We start from the raw sequence: 240 nt of genomic DNA on the forward strand, positions 1-240 counted from the left end.
CCGCCCGCAGAGCCGGCCACACCCGCTGCGGAGGACTCTGGAAGGTAAGAAGCCGCCTCGGTGCGCCCCGGGGCCCTGGAGGACTGCGCGGGGGGCGCGGGCAGGGCCACCGCGGACGCCAGCGGACCGGGACCGGAACTACGGCTGCCACCGAGCCGGGAACACGCGAGGGCCCCGCCGGAGCCGGGAAGGCTTTGACCGAGTTGGAAATACGTGGGGAGGTCCTGGTGGGGATTGGGT

This window comes from Otolemur garnettii, unplaced genomic scaffold (assembly GCF_000181295.1).
Source record: "Otolemur garnettii isolate 467f Iridium unplaced genomic scaffold, OtoGar3 scaffold00014, whole genome shotgun sequence".
Classification (NCBI taxonomy): domain Eukaryota; kingdom Metazoa; phylum Chordata; class Mammalia; order Primates; family Galagidae; genus Otolemur; species Otolemur garnettii.